Consider the following 27144-nt stretch of genomic DNA (forward strand, 5'->3'; position numbering starts at 1 on the left):
TATTTCAGAACTCCCCAGTAAGTCTGTACATCTCATCTACCTCCTTCTCTGGATTTAGTTTATGGTGTTGCACACCAGCCTGGAAACAGCTGCTCTCTACCCTCCCCAGCCTTTCTCCAGGGCTGACTACTTCAAAGGGATTATCTTCACTCTGCCATTCCAAATCCTGGAAAGTCTCATTTGGTAAGTTGATAAAATTCTGATTGAACACTAAAACCAGGAGGGCACCGTTTGCCATAAAATACATTAGTCAACAGTTAAAGAGGTTGGGAGGGTAGGTGCGTTCAAATGAAAGAGACGTTCCTCTAAAAAAAAATGGCAAACACTGTAAATGCAAATATTTGTGATTAACATTAATCTCATTAAAATTATGGCATATTTTTTTGCTCTTTTTTTTTTGGAGGGGGAAATGCAGGGCAATTGGGGTTAAGTGACTTGCCCAAGGTCATACAGCTAGTGTTAAGTGGCTGAGGCCAAATTTGAACTCAGGTCCTCCTGACTCCAGGGCCTGTGCTCTATTCACTGTGCCACCTAGCCACCCTAAAATTATGGCATCTTGTTAGTTACAAAAAGCATTCTTCAATTTTCCTTTTTGTGGTTAAAATAAAATCATAAGACAATTTCTGGACTTTCCAAATGGAGGTTTAAAAGGGAGGAAGTACAAAAACATTCAGGTTATTTGAAAATGCAGACTTCACTGGCATTTATTTTGCATTATAGTTAACTAGGTCAGTATTTGGCCAGGAACATGTGAGGACTAGTTCTAACAGTCCCTAGGTAGTCAAATTCCCTATTCATTTCAGTGGAATATAAGCATGTAATTTGAAATAAATGATAGTGATATTCACTAAATTAGGCTCAAAATGGCATAACAGCCTTAGTCATGTTGATTGAATGTTGCTATAATATACTACAGTTCTAGAGAATGACCATAAAGCATTATCGAATGTCTCCATTCACAAGTTTTCTTGGGAGTCCTGGACTGTATATTATACCTCAACTTGCTTTTGTTCTGGAGAAAGGCCCTCAACTGGATTTGAGTTTCTATTTGGATGAATGCTTAAATGATTAGCTAATTTTATACTGTGTTGCTTCATTGCTGCCTGTGAGCTCCTTCAGAACAGGGACTTTTTTCTTTGTATCCCTAGCACTTAGCAGTGCTGGGCATATAATAGGTGCTTAATAAATATTTATTGACTGGCTGACTGCTGATCACATCAAAGAGGTAGTAACCGCTGTTTGGTAGGTAGAGTGCTAGATAAACTTGGAAAGCAAGATGCTTTCCAGTTCTATATAAGATAACTCCTAGGCATGTGGTCCTCAGTAGGTCACTTGACTTCATTGAGAATCATTTGTTGACCTGCAAAAATAGGGTCAATAATAACGACTTCCTTTCTCTTATGCCCAGATGAACTAATGTATCTCAAGTGCTTTGTAAACTGGAGAGCACCATATAAATGGGAGCTATTATTAGCAAAATTTGAGTTACAAAAAGTGCTAGAGAGTTGGCTTCATTAATTGATACTGCTGCGATAGCAAAGTAAAGGATAAAAAAATTAAAGAATCCACATCTTTTCCAACCTTTGCTTTGGTGGAAAAAGAAGGCTAACTCTTAAAAAATGTTTCTGAAACTTCTTTTTAACTAAGTTGGAAAATTATTTACTTTTCCAGGTATTTAACTGTTAATTTAAGTGGAATATGGCAGCATAGCAAGGATGACAAATTAAAATACAGGGTTTATAGCCATGTGACATGTTGAGTTCCAGTGCATTTTAAGTTGTTTTACATTAAAACGCAGGTCCAAATGTGTTATCCTAATGGTTAACCATGTTGCCTTATTTGGATTCTTGCCCATTTTGTCAAAGCAGTGGAATTCACATAAGAAAGTGAGTGTTCATAAATTGTGTCCAAATGGGACCAAATGTTCACCCTGAATACGATTAAAAGGGCCTTTTGTGATGATGCTTAGAAGCAGAAAAAAGATTTAATACTGCATGCCTATGTGTTTTATTGGGTGAAATTCTGTAAGGTGAGTTTCATAAAGCAAATTTCCAGTCTGTTTTTTCAGCTGGTGTACCTATCACATTCAACATTTCTCCTACTAGAGTTTATTGTAACTTCTCCATTTGGTCCAAATACTAAGATGATAGACTACCTCTGCTGATTCAAGCTTACCTGAGGCTTCAAAAGGAAACCTTTGGATGGGATTAACTTCTTGCAACCAGCATTGTTCATTTGAGAGGCTTTTGTTAGCCAGTCTTCATTGTCTTCTTTCCAATAATGGCATCCTTCTTCCAATCAGGTCCGTGCATGCTTTGACTATGAGTCAGCATTTAAAGGGGGTAACTATAAAGTCCAGGATTTGAGTTCAAAATATCAGTATCAGTTCTACACATATAAGATGGTAGAAATTTGGATGGATAACAGCTACTGCCTGTGGTAGCACAGAACACCTTTCTGGTTCTCTGGGCTTCCCCTTCTGGCAACAGGCTATCACTATTCTAGGCCTGCGTCCTTCTCCAGCCTGATACTCCTCTCTCTTCCCTTTTTCTGAAACTTCCTACATATGAACACCCTTATGGCTCAACCCTTAAAGTTCAACTGAACCTTACAAACTAATCCCTTTTGTTGCCTGGTCTGTCTAAGCCTGGCCCTTTCTGGCTTCCTTAGACTGCCCTATTATTTGGGCTTTTTAACATTGAGTTACCATGATGCATGAAGTTCCAGAGACCCAGGAATTCCCACACCAAACAAGGAGGAGTGACAAGAGCTATCTATAATTTTTGAGACTTCCTTCCTTTTCCTGCCTAAAGATTAGCTCCTTAATGGAGTTCTCCCTAGTCATACTCTTGATTGCTACCCCCATCTCCTGATTGTATCTTGGACTGGATTGCTCTTCATTACTTATTCTGACCCCCCTCCCAATGCCCTTGATTGCTTCTGCCCAACCTCTGAGGCTTCATTGAGGTCATGAAGCTTTCCCTTATCTGAGTTAAAATGTGCATGTAACAAATATCTATTGCTTTTAGCATCATGGGTCAGTCTGTCTCTATTGTATAAAATCTCCAAGTCTCGAAGTAGGTGCAACAGACTAGGATACTATTTTTAAAAAAGCCTTTTTAAAATGAGGTTTGGAGGTGGCTAGGTGGTGTAGTGAATGGAGCACTGGCTCTGGAGTCGGGAGGACCTGAGTTCAAATCCAACCTCACACACTTAATGCAAAAAAAAAATAGCCATGTGACCTTAGGCAAGTCATTTAACCCCAATTGCCCTGCTTGCCGATCTCTTCAAAAAGAAAAAAAATAGGTTTGTAAACTCAGTATGACTTGACAGTCAAAAAGTGAATGAACTGATAGAACTATGGCATCCACATTAAAGGGAGTTACCCTCCTACCTTATTTTACTTGGGGCAGACAATAACTGGGACATTGTATTCAGTCCTGGGTGCCAGATTTTAGGAAGGCCCTCAAGAAAGGAGGTTGTATTCATCGTGGTGATGGAACTGAAATCCCTGTTATGAACTGTGGAAAGAATTACTATCCAAAAGAGAAGTATCAGAAAGGGGGTGGGGGTCATTACCAGTCCAACTCACTTATATCTTGCCAGTGGATTCCTATAACCTTGCAGGAGAGAGTTAGGCTGATGACTTTTCACAGCCCCGCCTTGCCTAAATCCAATTCACTGGCAAGTCAAGACATCACCCTCCCTGATGTCAACTGTCCTCCTTCCAGAAGGAAGGATGAACAACAACGTCAGAAGGAAGGTGATTATTTTAAAATACTTGAAGTGCTGTCAAATGAGAGAGGAAAAGAAGAAAGGAAAGAAGGAGAGGGAGGGAGGAAGGAAGGAAGGAAGGAAGGAAGGAAGGAAGGAAGGAAGGAAGGAAGGAAGGAAGGAAGGAAGGAAGGAAGGAAGGAAGGAAAGAGGGTGGAGAGAAGGAAAGAAGGAAGGAAGGGAGGGAGGGAGGGAGGAAAGGCATTAGCCATTTTCTATGTATTTGATGTATTAAGCATGGGATACAAATGCAAAAATTGAGCCTATCTCTTCCCTCAAGGAGATTACATTTTAATTGGGAAAAGAACACAAATCAACGTATGTTGGCCCGAAAGAAAGCTTTTTGGTTCCGGGAGTCACAGGAAAATTTAATTTTTAAAGTAATCAGATTAGTCATTAATATTGATTGGCCACTTGTAATACTTAAGACTGTGATAAGCAGTGTAGAGTTATCAAAGAACTAGCTGGAAATTTCTCCTCTCAAGATAGTCGCGTAAATTCTAAAAACAGATGCAACCACTCTGAACAATGGACAGAACAGGCCTAAAGAGCGATAAGCCTTCAAAGGCAAACCAATTTCTTCTCCACCAGTAACCACACGGCCGATGGTCTGGACCAGGGGTGGGGAACCTACAGCCTTGAGGATCTTGCAACCCCACGTTGCCCGCACCAGGGCTGGGACTAATGGGAGAACCTGGGGGCGGGACAATTATTTGACTGACGGTGAATGTAACCACTCAGATTACCTTTGCTGGAGCTTAGGGCTTGCCCTGGGTGGTTATTTTCGCCATTTGTCAAAAACCCCACTCCGCCCCTTCCTCTTCGAGGGCTGATCTCGCGATAGTTCCACCCGCGCCTTGTACTGGGTGCTTACCCATTTTTCTTTGCTGAACTGTTTTTCTGGCACCGTGCGGTGGGCTGAAGTTAAGCTATGCGGGTCGTCTGACGCTTTGCCAGCTTACAAGCCCCGCCCGGTCCCAGCGCGCTGTAGCCTTTCTGTCCAAAGTCACGGGTGTCCTCCCATCCGTCGTCCGCGGGCCTGCCCAAGCACAGGCTTACAGGGGAGGGAGTCCGGTTGTGCCACTTTGGCGGCACATGCTTGCGTTGAGGCGCCCCGCCGGGGGTGCTCGGTGTACCTCGGCCACACCATCTGTAGTGGAGGGAATGTAGCCGCGCTGATAAAACTCTAGGCCCGTGGGACAGTTGGTTGTGATGGGACATTTGGAGGAAACGTGGCCAACTGATTCACTCTGCTGTAAAGGAACATTTCCAGCTCCCTTGTGCCGTCACATGCCCTGCTGCCCCCAAGGGTGGTGGACCCCCTGAGGGTCTGGACCCTGAGGCTATGAACCCAGACCCAGAGGAGTCACCCCCACGGAGAGTCCCTACCACTCTACCCTCGGATGCCGAGGTGGCGCTCTTTACCTGGCTGAAGGAGGGGGAAGCTCCTCGGTATCTCTTTTGGTGGGGCTTCTTTCTGGAAATTCAGCTTCCTAATCTTGAGTAACTTTGGACAAACATTTTGAAGAAAAGCGTCCTTGCTCGTTTCCTGCATTCCCGTCTGCACGGATCACCGTGAACCCATCCATCCTTGCTGAGCTTGGATTTGACCCAAACTTAGTCATCCTTCAAGGAGATCCAGGGACGAAACCTCGCTAGAATGACCGTGTCCTGTATCAGGATCCTACCAGTGAGTGTAAACCGAACAAACACCTTATTCCAGCCCTAGTATGGCTTATGACAGGATGTTAAGTCTAGTCTACCACCTGATTATTTTTATACTTGGATCAGCAGGAAATTACTTGACCTTGGAATCACAAAGACCTGAGTTCAAACCCTATCTCAGACACTTGTTAGTTGCCTGACTATTCAAATAACCGCTCCCAGTCTCAGTTTCCTGGTCTGTAAAATGGAGATAATAACAGTAACATAATTTTTTTTAAACCTGAGATAACCTAAGTAAAGTTCTTCACAAACCTTAAAGTGCTGTATAAATGTAAGCTATTATTAGTCAATACACATTTATTAATGGCCTCTTAAGTGCTGCCCCTTCTAATTCCTGGGGATACAAAGAAAGATAAAAATAACAATCCCTGCATTTAGGGAGTTCAGAAGCTAATTGAGGAAGACAATGCATCATGAGAATGCATAAAGGAGGGGAGGGAGGGGAAATGATTTGGGAAGGTGTGAATTACAGGAGTTGATTTCATTTAACTGAATGAAGTTTCTAGTGGAGATCAGCCTTCTGGGACCGAATCCGGGAGGGACATAATGGGATTATCATCATTAAAACAGGATTTAGAGCTAGAGGAGACCTTAAAGATCCTCTTGTCTATCTCACCATTCTTTTTACAAATGAGAAGAACTTGATCAGAGGTGTTAAGTAATTTACAAACAGATAAATTAGTAATAATAGCCTTTATATAGTGCTTTTAAGATTTACAAAGTGCTTTGCAACTATAACATCCTTACCACAATCCTTGGAGATAGGGGCTTTTAATTATCCCCATTTTATTGATGAAGAACAGGACACTGAGGGAGATTAAGTGACTTGCACAGGGTCATGCAGCTAGTAAGTGTCTGAGACAGAATTTGAACTTTGGTTTTTCTGACTCCAGATGCCAGACTTGAACCTAATTGTGGATGTTCTGCAAGGCTCAGTAATGGACACTCTTCTCTATCTACTTGATGCTCTTGGTGATCTCATCAGTAATTGACCCCAACCCCTCCCCACAGTCCACTGAGTTATCTATATAAAGAAAACTCCCCATTCTTTATATCCAGCTGTGACCTTTTCCCGTGCTTATACCACACAACTAATAAAATAGTTTATAGTCTTATATCTTCTTGTTTTATAACTTACATTCCTCACAACTCTCCTTTGAGAGAGGTAGTAAAGTATCATAATTCCCATATAGCAGATGAAGAAATTGAGATCCAGGAAGGTCAAGTAATTTGTCCACAGTTACATAACTAGTAAGTGGTGTAACTAAAACTGAAACTTCTGGTCTTCTGATGGTGATTCCAGTGCTCTTTTTGTTTTTGTTCCTTTGTTTGTTTTTGCTTTTTGGAGGAGGGGAGGCAGGGCAATTGGGGTTAAGTGACTTGCCCAAGGTCACACGGCTAATAAGTGTCGAGTGTCTGAGGCTGGATTTGAACTCAGGTCCTCCTGATTCCAGGGCCAGTGCTCTATTCACTGTGCAACCTAGTCGCCCCTCCAGTGTTCTTTCAATTCTATACAATGATCTATACAATAATGGATGTTGCTACACTAAGTGACCAAATTTGTCTATGGTAGGGGCTGTCTGGGTCAGGAAGTGGACTTAAAATCCCTGATTGGCAGTGTCAAAATGAAAGAACACGACAAGAATATTTGTCAGGAATGACACAATAAGAAAATAAGCAAGTCAGAGAGGGGGACAAATTGGAGATCGGGAGGAATAGGCAAAACATGATGGGAATCTACTTTTTTCTGGATTTTCTGGATTCATTCAGTCCTTTTACATTTTGTTTGGAATAAAATGAGTATTTCCATGACATAATATAATAAAGATGATTGCAAATGAAACTTGAAATTTACTGTGTACAACTTGCTATTCCTTTCAAATATAGGACAAAATTGCCATATAAATTTGTTTTCTCCCCTTACCCCCATGACTACCATTAAACACAAATATGCATATATGTATACCTACTTCTGTTTATCAGTTCTTTCTCTGGATGAAGACAGCAGCTTTCTTCAAATGTCCTATATAGTTCATTTCAGTATTTATAATAATCAAAATAACTTATGTGTTCAAATTCGTACTTAAAAGAATATTGCTGTTAACCGTATACGGTGTTCTCTTGGTTCTGCTTATTTCACTCTTTGCTATTTCTTGTAATTCTTTCCATGTTTTTCTCTCTCTAGGATAGGGTCTAAGGTTATTGCTTCAAAAAAAAAATCCTTCTATCTCTAGTGTTTAGGAGATGGTGCTGCACTTAGTAAGTGTTTTTTGAATTGCCATTGTGTTCAACAGAATGTAGGCTGATAGGATAACAGATTTAGAATTTCAGAGGGACCTCAGAGGTAATCCATCAAGTCCTCATTTTGCAGATCAGGAAACAGGCCCTGAAAAATTGAAGGTCACACTGATAATACAGAATAACAAAGAACTAGAAAGAAAGTAGATGTCTATCAGTTGGGGAATAGTTACAAAACAAATTGTGAAAGCTTGGATGTACTGGAATATCCAATCCACAATACTGTGTTATAAGGAATGATACATATGATGAATACAGAGAAACATTAAAAGATATGATCTGATGGAGACTCAAGTAAGCAGAGCCACAAAAAGAGTATATTACAGTGGTAGTAAGCGGCTGACAGGATTTCAACTCAGACTCTTTGTTGAAATATCTGACCTCTCTTTGTACAGCCTTTCCTCTCAAAAGGCTGCGTTGCTAGACTACATCTCAGTTCCTAATCTTGCTTGTGTCATGAACCTTTTTGCTGATCTAGTAAAAATGCCTTCTTAGACTAATGTTTTTAAATGCATAAAATATATGGGATTATAATATTGAAATACAATAACTTTTTTTTTAAGTTCATGGACCTTAGGTTAAGAAAACCCAAAGATTCTCTGTCTTTGTGATTTTTTTATGTCCTTTGAACATAACCCATACTTTCTTACTATGGGCTACTAATTAACTCCACTTTAAAGGTAAGTTATGAAAAACTTCTTTTTGATTCTACCAAAGGACATCTCGAACCTTTAAGAGCTAGGAAGACTGAAGGAAGGAAACAAGCATTTCTTAATTACCTGCCTACAGTGTGTGCCAGGCATTATGCTAAGCACTTTACAAATATTTCATTTTATTCCCACCTCAATTTGGAAGATAGGTGCTATTAATTAATCTTCATTTTCCAACTGAGGAAACTGAGGGAGGCTGAGGTTTAAGTGATTTGTCCAGAGTCACAAACTAGTACATCTGTGAGACAAAATTTGAATGCAGTGTTTTTCCTGACTCCAGTTTCAACAATGCTTTATCTACTGTGCCACCAAGCTGTCTCTAAGTTAACATTTATTAGCTAGTGTTCAGGGTATGCTTCACATTTCTCTTGACATTGTTTGAACTTTTCTGGTTTGTTTTTCCTTCTCAGGTTTAGGTAGGTTTGCTCATGTTTAGTTATGCCACAGGTATTGGGCATACCATCAAAATGATTATTGTACTGTCTAATATAGAGCCCAATACAAAACAGGCACTTAATAAGTGCTTCTCAGTTGACTGATTATTCTTTTTTCATCAAGAACAGATTTCTTTAGTTTCCTATCTGCATAATATTTCTAATGTTCCTTCACATGAGTATTCAGAATATGCCCCATGTTTTCTTAAATTACACTTTATGAGGTTAAAAGAAAGAGTTACAGGCTCCACAAATATGGAACTGAACACTCTTTTTGCTTGGGTGCAGATGATATGAGGTGGTGGGAAGTGGGAATATTGATTGATACCTGGTCACTGTGGCCATGTATCTGTTGCCAAGTCAAGCATTGCAGGGACCTACAAATATTTTTCAGAAATACTGAATGGGCATGTCCCAATTGCACAAAAGTGTAGCCGAAGCCATTGTTATGGAAAACGTGATGCTGTTCTTCCTGCACAAACATTTTGCAGATGTTTCCATGTGAAAATATTTTTAAAATATGGCTGTCTATGATTACCTGAAGTTAATGGGTGTTTCACTACAGAAACTCAAGCAACTGTTTTCTGTTTGAATTCATTTGTTAATGAAGTGAACATTTGCTGTTGACATGTATGGTTGGGCAGCTGGAGATGCAACAGCTTGGAATTGATGTTTACAGAACTAATGATTTATTCTGCCATCTTAGATACAGTTTCCGTTAGCTTCACTTGCCTTGATATTATAGGTAATATCTATTAGAAAAGTATTACTAAATATTACACAATTACTATGATTAAGATAATGGAATTGTAGACTAAAGGGAACTTTCAACATTATTCATTTTGTGTGTTATATATTATTTTATGGGACAACTAGCTAGGTGGCACAGTGTATACAGTGCCAGGCCTGGAGTCAGGAAAGCACATCTTCCTGAGTTCAAGTCTGGCCTCAGATACTTACCAGCTGTGTGACCCTGGTAAAGTCACTAGCATTGATTGCCTCAGTATCCTCATTTGTAAAATGAGCTGGAGAAGGAAATGGCAAACCATTCCAGTATCTTCATCAACAGAACCCCAAATAGGGTGATAAACATCAGCTGTATTATGTTATATATCTATATTTAGATACACATATACACATGCATATCATAGATTTTTATAACATATATTTTATATTCTCTACCCTCACTTTATAGATGAAGTTAACTGAGGTTAGAGAAGTCAAGTAATTCAATTAAGATCATATCCTTAGTGAATGCTATTCCCATTGTTTGATCAAATCTTTATGTCCCCCATGTTTAACATAGTGTCTGGCATATAGTAGGGACTTAATGAATGCTTGCTGAATGAATGAATGAATGATGACTCACACATATAGGAGCTCTTGTCTGTCACCAAACAACACTAGTATCAAACCTACATTTTTTTTTCTTTTTGGAGGGAGGAAAGCAGGGCAATTGGGGTCAAGTGACTTGCCCAAGGTCACACAGCTAGTTAATGTTAAGTGTCTGAGGCCAAATTTGAACTCAGGTCCTCCTGACTCCAGGTCCAGTGCTCTATTCATTGTACCACCTAGCTGCCCCCAAACCTACATGTTAATGCTTCCTAAATAGGCCAGGGAATAACGAACAGTTTCATAAAGTTCTGTAACCCTAGCCTTAGGCACAGAGCTAAACCACCTTGAAGCCATCAGGCTTGTGCTGGGTGTATTTCCTGGGGTGTTGGTTGTAGAAGTACCACTTGTCTTGACTACCTGGATCCAAGAAAATGAATATTGCCTTGCTTGCTTCCATGACTGGAAAAATTCATGCAACCATGTTGACTGGGTTCAGTATAAATTTATATTATCTAATCCCAGTTGAACCCTTACTGCTACATAGCATTCCTTGTATTCTTTCCTGGTTGACTATCCCCTGTTTTTTCTAAACTTCTATTCCCCAAATCCCTGGTTGCTACTTCCGTCACAAATATTCTTGGCTCTAACTACTAAAAAAAAAATTATAGTTTTTGATAATGTCTCTTCATCCCCTACTCTCCACAATTCAAAAAACTCTGGATATTTTTATCTATAAGCTTTCTGTTCACTCTAGTTTTGATGACTGTAAAAGTTGAAAGAATGACTGGGTTATTTAAAGTCAAAACTTAAACAGAAAGAAACACATGTGGAGCAATTAACACCCACATGATAATGTGTACTTTTGGAATGTTAAAATGGTTAACAAATTCTTAGTGTCCAAAGAAAAACTCAAATAGCAGGTAGTGTAGGAGACAACTAGATGACTTGGTAGACAACTGTATTATAAATTTAGAGAAGACAGAGAATATCTTAGACTGGAGGTCTTCATAGAGAAATTGAGAGGCATTTATTTCTCCTCATTCTTTCCTTTTCCCATACTAATCCACAATCTGCTTTCTCTTCACCACTAGTGATTTTGTTTTATGCTCTGTTGCTTGTATAAAACAATATTCCCCCTCTATTGGTAGGAATTGCCTGTCGTTGTTATTATTTGAATAATGTAGTATTTCTTATAAAAATATAGTATTGTGATTCTGGAAAATTACTCCTCAGCAGTTACCCAAGAGCACATAACTTTATTCAATTTGACTTGAACTGACTTGAGAAAGAGAAATATAAATTTGGCAATCTAATGCAAAAGCATTACTAAGTGTTTACTGGTGTGTGTGAGTGTGTACAGATAGTATTGTTATCCATACATATATGGTAACTGCAGCTGGAATTTTGTAAATATGAGGAAACTAATATATTAGGAATTCTCTGGGGCTACTCAGAAGATTGGTAGGAGAGTATTGATGAAAAATGACAAGTCTTAAATATCTAAGCAGTTATTCAACATCCAATTTAAAAAAAAAAAAGCTTGTTGGGGTGGCTAGGTGGCTCAGTGAATAGAGCACAGGCCCTGGAGTCAGTAGGACCTGAGTTCAAATGTGGCCTCAGACACTTAACACTTACTGGCCATGTGACCTTGGGCAAGTCGCTTATACCTAACTTTCCTCCTAAAAAGCAAAAAAAAAAAAAGCTTGTCAATGACATACAAATCCTATTGAATCTGAAATTAAGAACTCTGATTGGTAGGAAGCCATCAAGTCAGGTATCAATGATGCTGGGTGATGGTATGTTTACATAATATCTAACAGGTGTTCCATATTTTCTAGATGAATGAATAGTGTTAATTCTAGTGACAAGACAAGTCATGTAAAATAGTGGTTTAGCTTTGGTTAAACTTTTTTAAAGCACATTTGGTTCAATCATTATGATAAATTGGTTATTAAAAAATAAAATCATCTTTTGAAATTAACTCAAATGCCACAGTGGCTGAGCTATTTGTATGTATAGACAAAGCCTTTGTCTATGCAAGGCTAAGTGAGTGAAGTCTCTGCAGAGCAGAATCATAAACAAGCTATTGAGTTTAAAGAAGTAGACGGTGTCTGTGTGTGTATGTGTGTGTGTGTGTATAGGTTATTGGAATTGCCTTCATAATTGATCACATTAAATGGTAATTGCTTAGTCTCCATGCTTCTTTGCTTGTGTAGACACAGTTGTTATGTCTGTTAAACCAGAAAACTATTAAAGATGAATAGTCATAAGGGGGCTACTGAGAGAATCCAGATTAATTTAGTTTCTTCACAATAGACTTGACAAAACATATCCACTTTCATAGTGACCTTCATGCAGGACATTTAATAAATAACAACAAGAATACTTTCTCAACAGGGCTGAGAAAGGCAAACAGGTACCAAATTAAGGAAACATGTCATATGAAGCCAGAGTTCTGGAGATGCTTAAACATTTCAGAATGCTTTGCAATATACCTAATAATCACTTCTTAATAAAAATGACACATTATCTGCCCTCCCTACTGAAAAAAACTAATGAAAATGTTATGTTTGCCTATGTACATGTAAAATTGATCTATCATATAAATTTATAGGTATCAGTATTCTAATGTTCTAATGGACTTGTGATCTCTTAGATATGGGTACTCCTTCTATTGATCCAGATTGAAATTCATCCATTTCTTCCTATAAATCTACTCCATTCCATGCTGGTGGTCTTCCTTTTACCCACCCGACATTGCATGGATACCAGTGGATTAATACACTGATTAATAGGAGACTACGTCATTTCTTTCTGGGTCATCTGTTTCTTCAGTGACATGCTTTATATCACTTCTCTTACCTAATTCCTTGCAATTGTAATGTGTTTGAGTATATACATGCCCCTTGTGTGCCTTTTTATTGCTCTGAGAGATTCTCACCATCATTTATTTAGGAATTAATTGTTATACATCAATGGAAGAATATCATTTTATTCTGTTTTTTAAAGATGTGCCTTTATTTCCAGAGAAGCTTAAGTTCATTAAAAGAACTGTACAGTTTTCCAAAGGCAGACCAGCCCTTTTTTCTACTTATTGAACTCTGGGCTAAACTCATCTTCAGTCTGCAAAGTGATATACTGATGGATGAGATCTATGATTGTCCTTCCAACTACATGCTATGATCTAGATAATAGACAGTCTTCATTCACTTTTTCCCCCTATGTACATAGTTAGGCCAAACTTTTTTGAATTATTATGGTTCCAATTTAGGAGGCTCTGCAATATTTAGGAGCTTAATGTACTCAGCATAATGTGATCACAGAGCAGGAGTATATGAAGGACCTCATCATGTAGAGCAGGTCTTCCTAAACTTTTTCTACACATCACCCCTTTTTGGCTGAGAAATTTCTGTGATCCTGGGTATATAGGTATAAAATATATACCTATATATTTGATTTTTACAAATCAAACCTTTAGTGATAATAAATCAGAAAGAACTTTATTTTAAAACCATTCCTTGGTATAAATATAATTTTACCTTTTATTAAAAATGAAAACAAATTTGCATACTAATGAGATGGATGCACTTGTTTATTTTTCATAAAGAATTAAATCTTGGAGGAATATTTGATGCTGTAGGACACAGAGCATCCTCGACGTTTTTCAGAGTTGATTGATATTTTGATTTTATAATTGTGAATGCTGAGAATGCCACTTCACATAAATACATATTACAATATAACAGAAGTATGTTTTGGACCATTTCAGAATTTTTTGGAAAATCTGTCCTAATTTCAAGCAAAAATTCATTTAACTGTTTTGTGTGTGCAGTAAAAAAAACCACTGCAATTCATAACAAAAATAGTCTTGAATCTGAGCTGAAGTGTTTCTAGCAGTGTTTGTTGGCGTTGTGTGGCTTGAGGTCATGCGCAGTGCAAAGTGCATGTGTTGTGTGTTCAGAACCAAGGCTGTAGTGAAGTTGCACCATGTAGCGTCATACATAAGGGCTGCCAGAAATGCCTTGTATTTGTTACGCATTTGATTTTGAATTTTTTTTTTTTTGTGGTTCTGTGTTCAGAAACCTTTTAGTGTTGCCAGATCTTTCTTGACCCCACTGGGGTCACAACCCACAGTTTAAGAAGCGCTAATCTAGAGGGAATACTTATGCTATGTGAACTCAGAACTTCCACATGAAAGTATTTTACAATCTTGGCAAGCATACCTCTCCTGGTTTTATGTTTTAATTGATATTTATGATCACAGGACCACTAAACAAGTATAAGCCCTGTTTGGTCTTTTGAGAAATATTGTATAATTTTGACATACACATAGAAGACACTTTGCTGGAGGAGAAATTTTAAGAAGGCACTGAATCATATTGCTTTTCAGAGTCAGACAACAGTGAGCATATTGGGATCTTGTATCCATTGTGTGATTCTAGGTGCATTCTTTTTGTGGCATATCATTTACTAAAGTCTGTTTCTTCCACTTGCCCATATCAAGAGTGTCCTTCATGCATGTATAGATTATTCTTATTAAAATTTTGTATGAAAAGGAAAGAAGACTTATGTTTGAGTAGTAACTGATATTTCTGTTGTTTTTCTTTTTCTTTTTGTAATAATGTCTGAGATTATTTTCCTCATGTCTGATATCCTCTTTTCTTTCAGATACCTTGATAAACCATCCCTCATTGCTGTCTAGTACAAACCTTTTTCTGTGTCTGCCTGCCCTAGTCTGGCTCTTTTTTTCTCCCATTTTACTTTTTTCCCAATATCATTCCCACTTCCTCACATGTGAAACTGTAAAGTTAGAGTACAACTATTCTAACTCCATCGTCCTGGAAAATAAGATTATTTTTTAGCGTTTTTACTAATTTTTTTTTACAAATATATACAGATTAAATATACATATGTACTTGCATACACACATACATATGCATAAACACACACACTCACACTTCATCCTGCTAATTCCTTAGAGTCCTCTACTCAACAGGAAGGACTTTCTTCCTTCAGATATTCTTTGTGTTCATCTCCCTCTGCTTCTTGTCCTTCATCCCCACTTGCTAATATAGATTCTTCAGGGCTGCACTGTCTAATTTGGGATTGAGAGCTAGTGAAGACCTAGGACTCAAATCTCACCTCAGACTAAAACTCTTTGTGTGACTGGGCAGATCCTCTCAGTATTTGAGGCAGCTTTCTAAAACTGTAAGCCACAAAGAAGATGGCTTCCTTTTTTGGGTAGAGAATACTTCTTTTTCTAGGAATTGCACATGCCAGTGAAAACATTGGTCTAGTTCCTATTCCTATATTCACCTCTAAGATACTTCACTAACTAAAATTACTTTAAAATTTGAAGGAACTTCTCTGCTATTGTAATTGACTATATTTCATCACCATGCAGAATGAACTCCTAAATGAGCCACCTGAATGGTGGAGGCAATAGTCAAAGTATTTGACTTGAGTGATTACAGGGTACAGGTACCCCTTGTAATATAAATTGGAAATAAGGACCCCTAGCACCCCACTGCTACTTGATATCAGTCAAGCAACAAATATTTATGTACAAGGCATATGACTTGATGGTTAATGGAAATTAATTTGGAGTGAATGTGAACAAGTCATAAATTCAACATTAATTGGGGAATCTGAAGTGCAAAATATTCTTGGTTCTATGGGGGGGTATAAGATGAAATGGTAGTTATAGTTTATTGAAGGATACATGTATCTATACATAAGGGAATTTAGAATAAAACTTCTTCCAACAAATTCAAATTTAAAAATTATTTGCAAAGCAATATAAAATGAATAACAGCAGAGTAAAGAAGTATAGAAGAAATTCAAAGTAAAAAGTGGTCATTCCTGAAATGGATAAAAGAAGCTGCTTTTAAAATCTGATTAAATAAGCAGCACAGATTTCCACCTTCTCTGTTAGAGATACCATCTTAGTTTAGGTTTGATGCTGTGATGAAATGAGACTTACAAGTCACTGAACAGATCACAAAAAGGGTTCTCTTAGCTTTAGCATTAAAAAGGTATCTGCAAGGATATAGTAGTCCTTAGCTGCAGCTTTGCTAGATGTGGAATCCCTTGCTTCCTCATGGAAATGAGTGTGACCAGTAGGCCACAGTATTGTAATGAGTTTAGGAAACTCCACATGAATGAGACTTTTTTTGTCTTAGGTAACCTCGAAAGCTACACAGGGACCATTTGGGTGCCTGGAACAGCTTTGTTACTTTTTAGGGAAAACTAATGGTAGAGAGGGGAAGGGAAAGAGAAGAAGGAAGCTGGAGCTTAACCTATGTTGGGGGATGGAATTGGTGAGCAGAGGCATTAGACTAACCCACATCGTGGGGAAACCATGGTAGATATTAGTCTGATCACAGTCACGCTCTGCTACAGGATTGCAGTGGAATTTAATGGTTATTAATGTAAAAGGAACAACAACAACCCCCTTTTTTCCAAGTTTTTTTTCCCACTTAGTATTTTATTTTTCCCAGTTACATGTAAAAATCTTTTTTAATCATTGACTTTTATAAGATTTTGAGTCCCCCAATTTTTTTCTCCCTCCTTCTCCTCCCCAAGATGGCAAGCAGTCTGTTATAGGCTCTACATGTACAATCATATTAAACATATTTCCACATTAGTAATGTTGTGAAAGAAGAATAGAACAAAACAGAAAAACCATGAGAAAGAAAAAACAACAACAACAACAAAAGAAAATAGTCTGCTTCGATCTGCATTCAGACTCCGTAGGTCTGTCTCTGGGTGTGGATGGCATTTTCCATCATGAGTCTTTGGGAATTGTCTTGGATCATTCCATTGCTGAGAAGAGCTAAGTCTCTCAAAATTGGTCATTACACAGTGTTGCAGTTACTGTGCACAATGTTCTCCTGCTTCTTGTTCCCTTCACTCAGCATCAGTTCATGTAAGTCTTTCCGGGTAAAAACAACAACAACAAAAACCCCCAAACACACTCTTGACACTTTAAATAAATGAGTAGTTGTAAGATTTACATGAGATCCTTTTTGAAAAAAGAAGGGGCTATCTAGGTCCATAAACAAGAAGAGGTATTTTTCTAAGCATGTGGAGATTTGGATTAAGAAGAAAAAATAGCTTGTTTTATTCAAATTGTGACTTCACCCTAGAAAATGAAGTAGAGTTCTGGAAGATATCCAACTAATGTTATCAGTAATGTTATCAGACAAATGAATGGTTATGGAGAAATAGCATATTGTTGTTAAAAAACATTTAAAGCCTTGCACTATTTTGTTCAAATGTATTTTAGAAAGTATGTGTATGTAATTAAATGTATTTAAAATTATAAATTGGGATATAGAATCCTAAATTTTTAATAGAGCATCATCTGTCATTAAATAGTTACCTTGAAGCCAGATGGGAGTAGAGAGGCTCTCTCCTTTGAAAAAGGAAAATTATGTGGTTGTACAATGCAGATATGGTCTATACATCAATTTTACTCTTTGCTGGTTTCTACCAAGAAGTAGAAAAGGAAAAGTCAAGTTGACCTTTGAAGGGAATGGACAGAAATTTGTGAGTTTACCTTAGTAACTAAGGAGAAGGGTTGAGACAGAAGAAACCAATTCAGAGATAAGACAGCCTGCTTCAATATAGGTCTTTAATTCTAAGTGTTACTTTTAGGAAGCCCCAGGCAGCTCCAGGGGTTTTAATGCCAAACAAGTAGAAGAGAGAAGAAAAACTAGAAGGAATAGGAAGATCAATCCTTTATTTACATGAAGAGATAGCCAAGAAAGTGAAAATTAAATAGTGATTGATAACAGTTATTGTGTGATTGAGAATAAAATGGGTAGTTAGTACAGCTGAGTCTTAGTTCTTTCTCTTTCACTAATTAATTGTGTGGCCTTATGCAATCCTTTTGACTTCTTTGGACCTACCTTTTTCTGTCTATAAAATTAGAGTCTTCTACCTCTAAAAGTCTGAATTTAGTGACTAAGGTAGATAATTGTACTTAAATGTTTAAAAAATACTCTAAATAGTTACCATATTCAATATATTGAGTTTTTATTTAAGTTTGTTTTAATTTTAAAAAGATTTTTGAAAGAAGTAATTATGTATAATTTAATAGGAAACTCAAATAACTCTATCTATGGAAAACATAGCTCTTTGACCATAATCAGAATATCATTGTGTACCTGATGGCCTCTTACCCTGATTGCTGTTAGCTACCTGAAAGGAAATAGACTCATGAATATAGGCCCAATACAAATGTATAAAGTAAAAGCAAACATCCAGATTAGTTATCTTTGTTTAAGCTGTGTAGACACAGCTTCCATTGAAGTGAGACAACTACTACTTAACAAATTGGGAAAATTCCTTATATGCCAGCCAGCTAGGCTCTTGGGTATAGACTATATCCCATGTAATACTACCCAGGTGGTTTGGATTAAAGTGTGAACTTGCAGTACAATAGCTAAGAATCATTATAATGATTTCATATTGCAGACTGAGTCAGCCTGGTTATAGCCATTGATAAATACCAAATGTCATTCCACACACCCGATACTAGCAAAATGTTCTTCTAAAAATAATCTCAAATTATTAGGGGATTAGATAAGGCCCTTTTCTCATAAGTTTTCTAATAGTTGTAGAGTTTGAGGCTACTTTCCATTAATGTTCATGACAAGTGAAAAACATGAAGATGGTAGGAAATGGAAGATAGAATAGAATTGAACATAGAGAGGACTCTTGTTTAGAAAACAGGCAAAAACCAAATAAATCCTTTGAATTTATGGTGCTAAAAATCCACAAATATCTATGTGTATATTTACCTAGACATACATTTAAAATATACTGTTTCAACACTAACTTTCTCCTATGACAAGTCTTTCATCCTACCTTTATTTTTTAATCCCCTTCCTTCCATTTCTCTTGACTTTTGGTTCAACTACATTTTTTCTGGACATGCTTTATGTTTTTCTCTCACTTTTAGGCTATATCCCTTAAATTCTATTCTTTGCATAGATACTGTAGTGATTTGTCATTTCCTTCCCTCAAATAGGGTTAAGTGACTTGTCCAGGGTCACACAGATAGTAAGTGTCTGAGGACAGATTTGAACTCAGGAAGATAAATCTTCCTGACTCTACACCTGGCACTCTATCCCCTGCACACACCTCTACTCCTTATTAACAAATACATTCTCATAATGTTCACTTGCTTTTATTTCTACTTTTCATAATGAAATATTATATCATTAGTACTTTGAAAGAATTTGCTGGTCAGAAAGAAACTGGAACTGTGATTTCATTGGTATAGAGAAATCCCAAATGAGGTAACTCCTATCTCCTAATGTAGGTCACCAATTTTAATTTTTTTTTTCAACTTACAAGTCTTAGACAGTTGCTTAGGGCACTGAGAGGTGGTGACCTGCCTAAAGCCACAGAGCAAGTTTAACTCAGAAAAGGAACTTAAACCTGAGACTTTTGGACTTTGAGGTCAAGTTCCTTTTCTGTTAGGCCAAACTTTTTCTCACTTGTTAAGTGCTTACATTTTTTTTAAAACAGTTTTATCAGTTTTGAAACAATCTCTTTTAAAATATTTTAGGACCTTAAGAAGACAAAGAAAAAGTTTGGGGTCATAATAATCAACTCTGTTTATGCTTTAATACTAACCACCTGGGTAGTATTAAATGAGATATAGTCCATACTAAAAGCCTAGTTGTTTGGTACAAATTGAAAATACTTTACTCCCTGAACACATGCTTAGCTCACATTACTCCTGTGATGAGAATGTCTTTTGTTGCCCTCTTCAAATGTTGATTTCCTAATGATCTTTTAAAGCCAACTCTAATCTTACTTCTTCCATAGAGCCTTTGTTAGTGTTCTTATAATCCCCACCTTTGCCAACAACTTTCCCAGTCAGACCTCGCATACAACAATTTGTTCTATATTTCTCACATACACTTATCATGTAATAAGCAACAAGATGACTGTCTTATATCTAGCACAGTGTTCTTCACATAAGTTTATAATAATTAATACATGATTAATTATATTGTTATATTTTACAATTAATATATTAATATAATAGTGTATATTTAATTGTTATATTACATATTATAAAAATTATATAAATAATTATATAATAACATATCATTAGTTTAATGAATGTATGAAAGAATTTAACTCCATAAATGGAAAAATATATCATTATATCTAAATCATATTGGATATTGATTGTTTCTGTTCACTGACAGAAGGAATTGGGAAAGGTGGGGAGTGTGGTACCATTTGCCCATCATCTTTAGCAATATCTTAGTTATTTACAAATTTAATTTTTTCAGTGAAAAAGAACCTACTTCCTTTCCTTCCTACATTCTTCCCCAATTGGAAAAAGAAACACAAAAGCCCTTGTAACAAATGAGCATAGTAGAACAAATCATATTCCTACAACAATATCATAAGTAATATTTGACATCAAGATAACCGTCAGTTTATTGGAGTTTGGAAAAAGATGCAGAATATTTCACCATCCTTCCACTTGGTTCCAGCCAAAACTCAGCAGATCACAGAGAAAGGAGGTAGTTTTCCATTTATGAATATGACAAGACTCTCTACCCCCATTCTAGACTATGGTACCCATTTAGTCATTTGAACTGAGTTGAGGAGGCATTTTTTGCTTATTAATGCAGCAGAACACCTTTCTTTTAAAACTGATGCCTTTCTTGGAAAAGGGAAACCACTTTTATTGACCCTGAGGAATCAGTTTGTAGAGGTAAGAGCCTCGCCTTGAGAGGAAGAAGGACGATCCCAACATCTGACTTGGCTTGTGAGGTAGGGCTTCTAGGTCTTTCTTGAACTTGCTATCTTTTTGTTTGGAGAACAAAGCCCTACTTTTTTTCTTTCTTTTCCCCAGCAGCTGAAGAGAAGACCTTTCCTGGCTGGAAGACATAGACATAGATTTTATTAAATATCACCCCATGTTATTTTGTCTTCTATCAATCAACAAATTTATTATTATTAATAAGTGTTTCTCACACTTTAAGGCTTGTCTTCCCTTTACATTTATTATCTCATTTCATCTTCAAAACAATCATGTGAAGTATGCACCATTACAACTTTATAGATAAGGAAACTGAGGCTGAGTGAGGGTAAGTGACTTGCCTAGGGTAACACAGTTAATAAAGGTCTGAAGAAGGATTCAGCCTCAGGTCTTTATGATTCTACATCTAGCATTCTATCCACCACAACACCTAGCTGACATAAAATTATATTAAAAAAATGTGTGTGTGTGTGTGTGTGTGCGCGTGAAAGAAAAAGAGAGAGAGACAGAGAAACAGAGAAACAGAGACACAGAGAGAGTGTGTGTTTCGTAGTAGTAGTAGAGGGAGATGTATTAATAGCAGGGGACAGTAGGAATGGCCTCTTGTGATAACATTTATTGGAGGATACAAGCAATGCGTCCCTCAGAGTTCTTCCAGGCTTTACAATAGGTAAAACCTGAGAAACCTTTTGAACGTGGTTAGGGGACGGGAAAATGTATATGAAATTGCTTAAAATGGCTATTCCTCCTAACTGTACATTGAATGGTATGAAGCCAAATTTCAGGATTGAAACTATAATGAGTTACATGGCAGATAGTGTATTCTAATAAGTTTTGTTGATAGGTGTTGACTTCTGGCTACTATGCATTTAGGCATTTGGTAAAGCAAGTTCCTTAATGGAAGCTTCCAGAATCAATGAATCACTGTTCTAGTGTCTATCCCTATGCATTTGTGCAGAAGAAAGAAAAAATAAACAATTCTGCAGAAAATTGTGGAGGGGTTATCTTGTTTTAGGTACTATATTCCTTTTCAACTCTGGTATTCTATAATTTGCTAGAAATAATATGGTATTATTATGAGGATCAATATTACACTAAACATGTTGGACCCAATGCAATTTATTGATTACTTTTTGTAGAAAGTTAAATTTTTAAAAATTTGTCTCAGATTCCTTCCTCATTACAGTTGCACCAGAAGCTACTGCATGCCTTTTCTCTCCTTAAATACCCATGTATATGCTTTACCTCTCTTTCTCAGCAGAAAAATTCAACTTATATTTTACTGGGAAAATTGAGGATGTCTTTGGTAACGTTCATCCTGTCCCCTTCTCTATACCTTTAAATCTTGCGATTTTTTCCTCTTTCTCCCTCATCTCAGAAGGTATTCTTCTTGCCAGGGACTAACTCTTCCAGCTACACTTTGTCCTCTCTTTTGAGATCTTGCTTCATCAATTACAAATAGTCTCTTGTTCGTTCATACTTTGCTACTACTGGCATCATCCCTTCTACCTTCGAACATTCTCAAGTTTATCCAATCTCAAAATAAAAAACAAAATAAAACACCTTTTCTTTACTCACCTAAACTCTAGAATTATCGTGCTGTATCTCACTTCTCCTTCTCTGTCAAACTCTACCAAAAGAATAGTCTGATTATCTGTTTATACTTCCCTACCACCAATTTACTCCAAAAACCCTTACAGCTTTGAAATCCTAATTGCAAAATCCAATGTCCTTTCATCAGTCTTCATTTTCTTTTGACTTTTCTATGTCATTGACCTTCCTGATACTAGCTAATGGGACATTATTCTCTTGTGTCTCACACTAGAGTGAGTGAATTTTGTAAAGGCTAAAATAATATTTTTAGCTTTTTCATGACCACCAAATGACTGATTCAAAATGTTTGGCTTTAATATGGAAAGCTTTTTTTTTTTTTATTAATATGTTTGTTTACTTTTAGTTTACAAGATTCGATCCCACAATTCCTTGAGTTTCACATTCTGTTCCCCTCCCTCCCTTCCCTTCCCCCTCGGCCATGGCGGCATACATTCAAGTATAGGATCTGTAAATACTTTCATATTAGACATTAGTCAGTTTATAAAGATAGATTGTATCAGATGAAATGAAAAATGGTAAAGAGGAAATAAAACCAAACAAGAAAAAGAAAAAGATCAGGTAGTTTGCTTCAATCTGGATTCCAACTCGGTTCTTTCTAGTTCTTTCTCTGGATGTAGACATCTCTCTCCATCATGAGTCTTTTATTGACTTATATCACTGAATTGCTGATAAGAGTCCAGTCTATCAAAGTTGGTCATCACACATACGTTGTGTCTGTAATTGTGTACAAAGTTCTCCTGGTTCTACTCTTCTCACTCAGCATCAGTTCGTATAAGCCTCTCCAGGTAAATATGAAGTCCATCTGTTCCTCGTTTCTTATAGCACAATAGTATTCCATAACATACATATGCTACAACTTGTTCAGCCATTCCCCAATTGATGGGCACCCCTTAATTTCCAATTCTTTGCTACCACAAAAAGAGCTTCTATAAATATTTTTGTACATATGGGTCTTTCTCCCACTTCTGTGATCTCTTTGGGATATAACCCTAGAAGTGGTATTGCTGGGTCAAAGGGTATGAAATTATTTATAGCCCTTTGGGCATAATCCCAGATTGCCCTCCAGAAAGGTTGGATCAGTTTACAACTCCACCAGCAATGCATTAGTGTTCCAATTTGCCTACATCCTCTCCATCATTTGTCATTTTTCTGTTTTGTCATCTTAGCTAATCTGCCACCCAACTCTCAAGTGGCTCCAAGAAGCTATTGCATGCACAGTAGCCATCCCCTGCTAAAACCACACTTGGCAGACAAGCTAAACCAGATCAACACACCTCAGACCTGTTGGTGAGCTAGGGACATGTCTACCCTAAGTGTGTGAAGACTTCCCTCTGCAAAATGGGTATATGGGAACAATTTATTCCAAAGGCCATGAAGGCAGTTGAAGCAGGTGCTCTGGAGGTCTTAGAACTTGGTCAGACATTGGAAACGCCAGGGTCATTCACTGCATGATGGGCCATTGCCAGTTGTCTTGACTTGTGTCTTGCTACTAAACTTTGATGACTGGAAGAGAGAGTGAGGCTGGCAATTTTGTGTAACTGCCTCACTTAACTCCAGCTCATGAGCAAGTCAAGACATCAACCTGTGATACCATTGATCCTCTTTGAAAATAAAAATGAACAACACTTAGTACTGTGCTTGGCACTGGTAAAATGATTATAGTAACAATAGCTAGCATTTATATTGTGCTTTAAGGTTTGCAAAATGCTTTTATAAATATTATCTCATTTTATCTTAAATCTGTGAAGAAGGTGCAGTTATTTTTCCCTGTTTTATAGATGAGGAAACATATTGTGAGAGCTTGAGTAACTTATCCAGGGTCACACTAGAATGCTCCCAAGTCAGATTTGTACTCAGATCTTCCCAACTCAAGGCCCTGTATTAAATCCATTTAACTGCCTACATGCCTTTCTAGAAATGCCTAGCATTTACATAGTGCTTTAAGGTTTGCAAAGTGCTGTAGAGATATTACCTTATTTTAACCTGACAGTCCTAAAATAGGACCTTACAGCCTAGGAAGTAGGTGCTCTTTTGATATTCATTTACAAATAAGGAAAATGAAGCTGAATCAGATTAAGTGACTTGCTTGGAGTCCCACAGCTCCTAAGTGTCTGAGGAACAGTTTGAACTCAGGTTTTCCCAATTCTAGGTTAAAGTCTCTGTCTACTGCTAACACTTTTTACTCATTCTCCATTAGAGGTTCTACCCAATATGAAGGACTTGCTTTAGTTCTTTTCATGGATACTAGTATAGTCCTCAGGAAGCCCTATATCTGTTATACCTCAAACTCAACATATGATCTGCCCATTTTTTGTCATGCATTTCCTTAATGAGATTTTCTCATGCTACAAATTTCAGGAAAGTTAACATTAGTGTATTCCTGCAATCCCTTTGCCACTTTCTCACATTTCTTATTTTGCATCACTTGTAATTCTGATTGTTTAGTGATTAAGGTTCAATATATATAACATCACTGGGAGACCATTGTAATCAACAAGATGAAGCTATGGGCTATATATGTAATTGCTTAGACTACAAACATTCATCATATTGTTTTTTAAATGAAGAAGAGTAATGGGGAATGCATGAAATGTACAATAAGTTGTAGTGTCACACAAGATTGACTTAATTCTTTCTCCTTAAGTATTTTTTTTTTTTTTTGCTTTTTAGAGGGGGGAAAGGCAGGGCAATTGGGGTTAAGTGACTTGCCCAAGGTTACACAACTAATAAGTATTAAGTGTTTGAGGCCAGATTTCAAGTAAGGTCCTTCTGACTTCAGGATTAGTGCTCTATTTACTGCACCACCTAGCTGCCCTTGAATCTTATTTCTGCATGCAGTTTCCCCTAACAGTATTTTGTACACATAGTACAAAATACATATATGTCGAACTGGACTGATTCTGTCTTCTCATCACTGAGCACAATATAAATGACCAAAGGCAATTCCATAGTATTACAATGATATAGTTTTCATTCAACAAACTAGAATTTATGACATACCTACAGTGCTATGTGTGAGTAATGAGGTAAGGTATAGAGGCAAGATTGCAAGGGGAGGAGTATGGGGAAGTAAAATTGGAAAGATAGGTTGGAGTCAGATTGTGGAAAGCCTTGAGTAAAAGACCAAGGTTCTTGAAAGGATAAACTTTATTTCCAGTGCATTATTCTGAAGGAACTCTAATTAAGAGTCCCAGTCTGAAAGCTTCTGACCAGTGCTTTCAAATTTTTGACTTGAAAATAGATCATCGTGAGAAGCTAAAACTGATCTCACTTTTTTTCCACCCATTTAGACCTAGCATAATGAATAGGAAATGCTTCTGCAATCTGAGCATCATTGTCCTTCTTGTGTATATGTGTGTGAGAGCCTTCTTAAATTCATTTTCCTGGTTATATAAAGTTCTTGCATGTGGCTTGACTGGTGGAGAACACTTAGTTGCAGATATTATTTTTGTAATACTTAAAAACAATGTGAGATAATTCTAAGTCAATTACTGTGACATCTGCAATATAAATGAATATATATATATGGTAAGATATACATAGAAACACACATAGTGAGAGGCACAATGGAAAGAGAGACAGAGTCAGAGTTTAAAGTGTTGTTTGCACATATTTCATAATCACAGCACCATAATTTTGTGTATACTATTCATTTTTAAAGTTTTACTCTACACTATCCAGTCTGTTACTATATATATATATATATATATATATATTACTTTTACCTTTCCAACTCCTACTCTGGGAAGAGTAATCAAATCAGTTCTACTACTGTTTCTGAAAAGGTCATGTCAAACAACTGTCCTATAGGTTGGCTCAGCATCCTTGTGACTTACCAAAATCCTGGTCACCATTTCCTTATGTATGCTGTCTCCCTCTACAAGACTATTAATTCCCTGAGGGCAGAAACTGGCTTGCTTTGTTATTTATGTGCCCAGTGCTTTGCACATTGCTTGGCACACAGTGCTTAATAAATGGTTTTCATTCATTCATACATTTATTTAGTTATTCATTCATCTTCTAAGATATAGAGATGACTGTATTAGATACATGACCTACCTGGGAGGTCGAAAAGGCCTGGATTTGAAATAAAACCTTGATACACATAGCAACTTCTTTAAGTAACTTGCTCTTGAGTAATATATGGCCAATAGGCCACTGCATAGCTCCTTCCTTTACTATTTCCCTTTTTATTTTAAAATAAATTTTTATTGATTTTTCTGTTTTTTTAATATCACCATTTTCCCCAATATTCCTCCCCCTCTTCCTGCACCTTTTAGAAGGACATCCCACATAACAATGAGATTTAAAAAATATATTTTAAAGCAAAAAAATAAGATTAAAAAAGTAGTAGAACTGATCAACATGTTGAAAAAGTCTGAAAACATGTACAGTATACTACCTCTGCACATGGGGTAAGGTGGAGATAGTTTCTAATATCTTTTCTTTTGTGTCA

Source organism: Petaurus breviceps, unplaced genomic scaffold (assembly GCF_028583685.1).
Source record: "Petaurus breviceps papuanus isolate PSGF00001 unplaced genomic scaffold, PetGlider_PUasm1.0 84, whole genome shotgun sequence".
NCBI lineage: Eukaryota > Metazoa > Chordata > Mammalia > Diprotodontia > Petauridae > Petaurus > Petaurus breviceps.